We start from the raw sequence: 7,624 nt of genomic DNA on the forward strand, positions 1-7,624 counted from the left end.
GCAGTGATTTGCACAGGTGGTGCTGGTAAGGCCAATGGAGCTTTACGTGTCGTTAACTGTGCTATTGTTTGGAACCTTGGATATCTGCACATGGAGGTGTCATGATTCCCTAATTTTATACAGTGCGCACAATAGAGTAATGGCCTTGCTCTTAACTGTGGGCATTCGGTGGTAGTGTGATTCAATCTACACATAGAGCACCACACCATTTCTCTACGAGGGTAAAGATGGATATGCCCATGCCCATGCCCAGATGTTTCTCTTCCTTCCTTTACCTTCAATTTTTCCAGTATCGCATTACTGAGTTCATCCACAGTCATGTTCCCGACTGCTTGCTTCGAGTTCCAATCTCTTGGTAACTTGAAACTTGCAAAGTTGTTGCTGTCGAGCGACGACGATATTTTGACATCTTCTGGCTGTGGCAATTCTAGCATATTGTCTTTATATTCAATTGCCAGCTTACAATAGGCATCTAGAGTAGTCGACTGGGCTAATACCAGATAATCATGCATCTTGTGGTCTGGGACTCCTCTCCGGAAGCAAGGCAATAACTGATCATCAGTTAGCCCCTCCCGTAGTTTGCACCTTGAATTCAAGTGCTTTAGCCACCGAGACACATAGTCTCGCATATTGACTCCATTTCTTTTTGTTTGATGTTGTGCAGCTGTGCCACAAGACTCCATCTATCGCCACTTCTGGCAAAGCTTGGCACAAACACATTCTTGAGCCACGTGAAATTAACCTTATCCTTGGGTTTGAGGGTTCAGAACCATTGATGCTCTTTTCCTTCTAGGGTCAATGAGAAAGCATGAATCATGGTTACATCACTTACTAGCTCGCAGGTTTCACAACTGGACTCAAAGATCTCTACATGTTGAATCGGATCCCCATCCCCAGAGAATTTTTTAATAAGCTTTGAAATGATGTGTGGCTTCATTTGGGAGGGTCAGGGTTCTAGAGCAGTGCCTAGTTCCTTGACCATTCCTCGGCCCATTTTCGCAGTCATATTCAACAAGTTCGTCTTTATGGTTGCATTAAGATCTATGGTTGGATCCGCCCTTGGTCTTTGAGGAGCTCCTCCCCCCTACCTAGACCTCGTCTTCTTCCTACATTGGCTCTTCTAGGCATTTTCGGTCTATAGGACGGTCTGGCCACTTCATTCTAGAACGGCTCATCATTAGTCGACTCCGGTTGCCTCTGTAGAATTAAGAGCTCCATAACCTGTAAGAAGGTGGGATGATTGATCATCTGCTCGGTGTCCTTCTTGGTGTACAGGCGGTCTTCCACTTCACCTGCTTCTCTTGGTAGATTATCCCCTTCATCTAGAGTTACAAACCCTTCCTCTGCCCTTTACTCTTCATTAATGGGTCCTAATTTTGGAATTTCTCCCTCACTCCTATCCATGGCTATTTTCGGCTCTTTGCCACATGATTAAAGTAAGTTCAAACTTCCCATATCCTTTTGTTCGTCGACTCTAGCCCTTCGAGTATTGAGCTCTTGTTTCCTTAAGCTCAACTCTCGTAGCTACCGTTCTACTTCAATCCTTTTTAAATCTAATTCTACTTCCTCTGAGGTTGGGAAGAATACTTGGCATGTCCTGGCTATGCTTTCCATGTCTCTTCTCATTCGAGGGGGGTGCCAGTGTTTGACAGCCTCGAATTTGAAGGTTGGATAGGTACTTCTTGCCTTTGGACCAAGTCCAGCACTGGTTGATGGACTCGTGCCCGCAGATTGCGCCTCTTTATTGTTGCTGGTTTGGAGACCAAAAAATCGTTGGGCTATATCAATGATACCACTGGATCTGGTAGGGGAGGGTGGTTTCTCCTCTTCCCCAAACCCAGAGTATTGCAGCCCTTCTTCCATGGATTCTTCACTACTAGTCTCGATGGTGGTTAGATTCCTTAAGACACTCAATTGAGTGCTTACTGAAGTGGCCTGAACCCACACTCTTTTGATAGGAAGATTCTTAGATGATTTGCTGCACTATCGTCAGGAGTGAGGTCATCTCCAATGAGCTTTCCAGACCTCAAGTGTATGTGAATATGATTTGATAAGCTATTTTGCTACCCCAAGTAAATTCTAGCAAGATACTGTCAACTTTTTTCTAAGGCTGTGAGATTGCAGAGAATAGTTCACGATGTGAAATGTCAGAAAATTATTCACGTCGTGAACAATTTTTTACACTTTCACGTGTTTAAAATTTTTGCTCTTCGGACTCAAAAATCCACGTTTAAACCTTGTTATAATTTTTACTGATCTCAAGAACTTTCTTAACCTTGATCTAACAATACCAGATTCATGAGTTAGATTTGGTACAAGCATGAAACTGCAGAAATAGTTCATCTCGTGAAGGAAAATGGTTCACGTCGTGAAATGTAAATGTTCACGCCGTGAAATGCAAATGGTTCACGCCATGAAATGCTCTGAATAAGTTCACGTTGTGAACGTTTTCTGCTAATTCACGGTTCTTAATTTTGTCAGACCCGTGGTGTCAAAGGTGTCAGGATAAGGCTACCTATTTTTAGCAAGGTAATCCCGTGAATTGCGGCGATGATGTTGGGAGCATTTCACGATGTGAAGTTGCAGAGAGTGTTTCATGTCGTGAAATGGTCTCCTGTAGTTTTACGTGGAAAATTCCCGCGTCGACTGAGATGAGTTTGGGTGCAAAATACCTATCCAGATGCTTCCAAAATGATTGTGCCACGCATAAATAATGTAATACAAGTTCAAGACACAATCAATGGCTCCTTATTTTTACGATTTTAGTAAATTTTTGCAAGGAAAGAAAAACAGAATATCACCCTACTTGTTCACGTTAACGATTCTGGTGATACAACATCAAAATTGACTAGAAAAAACAATGGAGCCTTCTTCCAAGGCCACTCCACTACACAAATACACAACAAAAACAACTAATTTCTCACAATTTTTCACTTCATTCATTCCATACACAATGCACTACCAAAATGCAAAGGCAATGATGAATCTTATGTAATGGGAGCTGAAACTCAAAGAGGATGGAAGAAACAAAGGTGTTTCCCGGAAGCGGCACCAAAAATGTTATGGGCTACCACACTTCCAAGAGGAAACTCAATGCATTCACCTTTAGAAAGAGAAATAGAACACAAGTGTCGTAAGGCACTTACCAATGCTTCAAACTTGTGTCAATTGAGGTCTCCAAGCTCACTTGAGAAGCTCCAATCCTCCAAGCTCCACCTCCACACTGTCACCGTAGAGTCGCTCACACCACCACACAAGGCAATCACTCTCTCTCACTTCTCAATACAAGCATGCAACATACAAGTATAGAGAAGGCACAAGTGCTAGAATGCTCTCTCTCAATATCTCTCTCAAGACAAAAGCAAGGACTCTCATAGCACAAAGGGGGATTGTGTCCATTCATTATGAGAAAATGCCTTATATACAATTGGCCCTTATTCACACTTGGGCACCCAAAACTTACTTGACCCGAATTTCAATGGAGACACTGTGGGAAGTCATTTCTTTTTCAATGGCTTCTCTGTAGGGTTAGGTGGGATTGATGGTGGTGGTGAATTTGGATCTACGAGAAGATCTACACGATTGTTGAGCATTAATCTAATTGCCTTTGTTCTCACCCACCATATGTATGTGTCTGTGTAACATGAAGTGCTTAGTAAACATTAGTACAATATGAAAGTTTAAGATAAATTCATACTACTTTCTTTGATGTTTGTTGAAAATACTTATAACTACTCTTTTTGAGAATTCAGCTCTGGCTGTTGACAGTAGTCAGATGAGATAGTGGGATAAGTGTTGAGCACTTAGTCGAGGACCTTCTATTTCTAACATTTCAATGCTTGGCATTCATTCTTTGCATGATATGTGTGATTCATATGTTACATATTCTTATTTTTCTGATGTTTGGCACAAGTTAGAAACTAATAATTGGTTGCCTCTTCATGATTATGCATATAATGATGGTTAACTTTTCTTTCAAAAGCGTTTATGCATTACACTTTCTTATAGATCTTTTATTCTTGAAGAGATGCATCGTCCCCCATATGTTGGTCATCGTGGCATTCTCACTACTCTTCGCATCATAGAAGTATGGGCCATGTGCAAACAAAATATACTTCACATAGAAAAAAGAACATATTAATAATGAATTTATGTCATATTAATCAGTTAATGCATGAATTACATGAAGCAAAAACTCTTACTAAGTAGAAGGCTATGTCCTTGTTCCCCCAGGTAGCTACAATTGTTTTCAAAAGTGTCTTGATTGCTGTCTCAAACTGACTTGTTTAACCACCTTCAGTCATTTGCTTACGTAAGAGTTTCATAAAACTATCAAGCTTTGTCCAGACTCTTATACGAAGCTTTGTCATCCTTGGATCACTAGCTTGGTTGGTTGTGTGCTCTCGCATAAAGCCTTCCAACATTCCCATACTATTGTAACTTGTTTGTTCTCATAGTTTGACAAGAACCTCCTAGCTTTGGCTCCTCCCATTGACACATCTGCCAGAACATCACCAGTGGTATCTAACTTCTTGTCATCCTTTTTAAGTTGCACATGTCCACCATGAAAGCCCATGTTAGAGAGTAATATCTCACATTGCTCTAAACATGCATCTCATAGTTCTAATGGCAAAATGGAATTAGCATAGTCAAGATGAAGCTTTAATAGCTTATCCAATATTCTAATTTCTACATGTAAAGTACAAATGTAAACTTGTTCTAGCTTTATAGGAAGTATCCCAATTGGGATCCTCAGGCACAATACAAGGTTCACCCTTGACTTTCCCTTGCTCCCGGTCTTTGATTTCCCTTTACCCTTGGTTTGGTCTTTATCACTACTTACTTCCTTAGTCTTGTCTCTAGATGGAGGCTTCGTACAATCCATTGTTGGGTGGTACCATTCTAGACTATTCATGCCTGCCATGCAATAGAGACATGGGTTTGTTGATCTAGGACCACCACACACCCTATACATGCACTTCAATGCTTTTAAGTCGGCACTCATGTACCACTCCACTGTAAAGTTTCCTACCCCATCCACCACAAGATTCTCACCTTTATTCTGTGCATCAATGATGCTTAGAATTTTTGTGTGCTAGACCAACCATTTGAGATTATCATGACTCTCATATGGCACTGCACAGCTACCCCTAGGTGCCATAGTTCCATCTCTTACTGTGCACTGTGTAATGGCTAGTCTAGTCTATCTCACCTTGGACATAATTCAAAGCTTTGTTCATCAGCCCTATACTGATTCTTTCCATTTTTTGATATTTGAGGATCTGTGCCTCATCAAGCTTGATAACAACAATAAGATTACCCTCACATTCCTCTATTGTGCACAGATAAAACTTCATCGTGGCTAATTGGACCCTTCTAATGTCTGTAAATATGTTATTATACATGTCGTACTTGAATGTTGATTTCTTTTTCTTTGGCTTCTCTACGGTCATTAAACTGTCAATGTGTTTGTATTCACCTATGAACCCTCGAATAGCCAAATTTTGTTGGTGTCGTGCCATTTCTACAGTATGTGGTCGGGGTAGGCCAAACACACGAAGACGACGAGGCTTCATACCTTGGATGAGTAACTGTGATATGGCTTTGTATCCCTTCATGCTTATTGAAACCTTTCGCAAGCCTCCACCACCTCATCAGGCTTGACCAAGTAATGAAATTCATTGCAAACTTCCTTGACTACTCTCCTTCAAAGCCCTACACACTCCGGGAGCTTGAGCATTTCAATCGTCATTGTTTTTAATAGCAGACTTGATTATAGCAATTCTATCTAAAGGATTATCCAAGAAAAAACCTCCCTATCACACTATTCATGTAGCTTTGAGCAAGCTTCATCCGTTTCTTCTTAGCACCCCCATGTGTTGCTAGACATGTAACACTCTCTTAAACTATCTAGATCTCGCTCTTAACCCAAAAAGAGTACTTTTTAGTTGGGTTTTTTGGAGTGCATGTTCCTCTAAATTCTTGTTAGTTTGTCTTAGCTCTGTTACCTCTTCTTGAGATGATTGAAGTAGTCTTTACAACTCATTTACACGTTGTGAGATTACAATGTCTTCTAGCACTTTAACAGATTTCTTATATACACCAAGCATAGTTTTAGCCATGTGTGTGTGTTGATAATGGAAAATAGTAGCTTGAATATTCAATTTTGTGAGCAGTATCCAAATAAGCATATCCTACTAAAGAGAGTAGCAGGATATGGAAGAGAGTAGCAGGATATGGATATGAAAGAGAGTAGTAGGATATGGATTTTAGAAAATAGTAGCTTGAATATTCAATTTTGTGAGCTTGAATATTCAATTTTGTGAAATAGGTTTATTTTAGAAAACATGTACTAAAGTAGATAAGACCACCGCCAAGAATAGGTGAATTAAAGACACTATAGATACGTGATGGATGGCATATTAAAGACACTCTCCTCTAAATATAGGTAAAAGAGACGCATTTAATATAGTTATTTGTCTATGCTATTTTAGTTAAATCACTTTGATTAAGAAAGTTAATTCAATCCTTACACGACCCTTTTTTTTCCATTTTTGACCTTGATGGTACCTTTCCTACAATTATTCTAGAAAAAGAGGAGTGAATCTTTCTTCCTATGGAAGTCATCCTCTAACAAGCGTCCATGCCATGACAGGAAAAGATAAATCTATCCCAAATAGATGCCCTTTCAAGTGGGTCAATGATGCCTTTGTCCCCCCTTCTTATATGTGGGTTGCTCAACCATGTTGAATTCATGTTGATCTACCATATTGGAAAGTAACCTTCTTTGGCTTATTGGAATCATTATTAGTCTCAAAAGAATGGTTTAAATTATTCTTTTGTTGGAACTTCTTGCCTTTGCCCTCAGTGATAAGAGCGTGATCATTGTTGGAACTAATAGATACATTCTTTCTAGATTGCTCCTCCTATAACAATAAGCTAGCACGCTCACCATAGGTAAGGAAGGCTGCATTGAAACCCAGAGAAAAGTATTAAGATTCATACAAAGAGTTAAGGGTGATGTTAACCATTCCTTGTCACAAATTATATCATCAATGTTGAGAAGAAGCTCTCTAAAGTCCCACAACTTGGTTAAGTGTTCATTCATGGATCCCATCTACATTTTCTCATTATCAACTTGCCTTTTGAGAAAAGCAACTTGTGCATCTGATACATAATCTCTACAGTACCCCAAACAAGTTTAGATGTTTTGTAAGAACAAATATGCGAAACAATTGACCCTTTGACAAACAAAGCAATTAATGGCAAAGCTTGTGCATCGTTAAAGTCCCATCTTCTTTGATCTGTAGTAGTTTGAGGGGCATGAGACTCAGTATGTTGGCCCTAACCCTATTGAGGAGTGGCACGAGAAACTATGACATGGTGGGACTCGTCATCATTGACAAGGCCCCATATATCCTTGGTAAAATATACAGACATTTTTTACTATGAAACTCCAAAGGAAGTAAGTTAAGCCATTTTACTTGTCCTCTTTTGAAGGAATACCAAACAAATCATTGGATAAGTTCCTAACTATTGTTTAATCTAAGAAAGAGAGATGTTGAAAATAGCTTGAAATGAAGTCACTAGATACTGTTGATTTGTCAATCTGCTGAAAATCTAC

This window comes from Cibotium barometz, chromosome 55 (assembly GCF_041138505.1).
Source record: "Cibotium barometz isolate CiBa-2024 chromosome 55, ASM4113850v1, whole genome shotgun sequence".
Taxonomy (NCBI): Eukaryota; Viridiplantae; Streptophyta; class Polypodiopsida; order Cyatheales; family Cibotiaceae; genus Cibotium; species Cibotium barometz.